General features: G+C 46.9%; 1 pseudogene across 1 annotated transcript; it reads right to left on the bottom strand.

Moving 5' to 3' along the window:
- Window positions 1–502: 502 nt before the first annotated feature.
- Window positions 503–732, bottom strand: LOC309976286 (protein CEBPZOS-like; annotated as a pseudogene). Its single transcript has one exon. The product of its transcript is annotated as a protein CEBPZOS-like (transcript).
- Between the last annotated feature and the right edge of the window lie 451 nt (window positions 733–1,183).

Raw genomic sequence — 1,183 nt, 5'->3', positions numbered from 1 at the left:
AGCTAGGCCCGTGCGCCATAGCTACTGAGCCTGTGCTCTAGAGCCTGCATGCCACAACTACTGAAGCCCACGGGCCACAACTACTGAAGCCCGTGAGCCACAACTACTGAGCCCATGTGCTGCAACTACTGAAGCCCGAGTGCCTAGATCCCATGCTCTGCAACAAGAGAAGCCACCTCAATGAGAAGCCTGTGCACGGCAACCAAGAGTAGCCCCTGCTCACCGCAACTAGAGAAAGTCCCCATGCAGCAACGAAGACCCAATGCAGCCAATAAATAAATTTTTAAAAAAAGACCCCTCACTTCCAATGCAGGGGATGCGGGTTCCATCCCTGGTCGGGGAGCTAAGATCCCACAGGCTGTGTGGCCAAAAAATAAATTAAATTAAATTAAACCCCCCCCCGACTTAAAGTTTACATTTAACTTTAAATATTCATGTCAACTTTGGAATTTTATTCTTGCCTGATACTATGAAATATGAAACTTTAATCGATGGCAAGTTCCTAATTTTTGCTGTTCAGCCACTTTTCTGGATCTTGCTCTCTGATCCCATACATTCCAGAGTGTTCACTGGATTTGTAATAAACTTCCAAGATGAAGGGGAATTTCTTGCTCATGTTTTGCCTGAAATCTTGCCTTGTGTTCATCTTTTTTAAAAAAATATGCTCCAAAAAATGTCTACAAGTTCAGCTACTAAAACTCCTTTAAAGAGCTTCTTTGCCAGTGGGTCCATCCTGAGGCCCAAGGGCTGGAAGACACCACCCCTCCCACTCACTTTGATTTTTTAAAATAATATTTATTTATTTATTTGGCTGCGCTGGGTTTTCCTTGTGGCATGCAGGACCTAGTTCCCTAGCCAGGGATCGAACCCGGGCCCCCTGCACTGGGAGCTCAGATTCTTAACCGCTGGACCACCAGGGAAGTCCCTCACTTTGATCTTTATAGCAGCTCTAGTGGGTTGATACTAGGATAGGCCTTCATTCCCCATGGGGAAACTGAGGCACAGAGGAGTTAACTTGTTATTGGAGGTCCAAATGCCAGGGTGGAGCAGAACCTGGATTTAAGATAGAAGCGCTAATTCCTGAGCCTCAGCTGTTGACTGCCGTGCTCTCCTTAGACTACATGTCATATGATCCATCTTCCCAGTAGGGTCAGGATCCCCCCACCCCCATGGTGGTCTGGCC

The sequence above is a fragment of the Leucopleurus acutus genome (genome assembly GCF_964270905.1).
Source record: "Leucopleurus acutus genome assembly, chromosome: 20".
In the NCBI taxonomy this organism is placed as follows: Eukaryota; Metazoa; Chordata; class Mammalia; order Artiodactyla; family Delphinidae; genus Leucopleurus; species Leucopleurus acutus.
The sequence above is the reverse complement of the archived record's forward strand: the minus strand, read 5'-3'. Positions and strand labels throughout refer to the sequence as shown.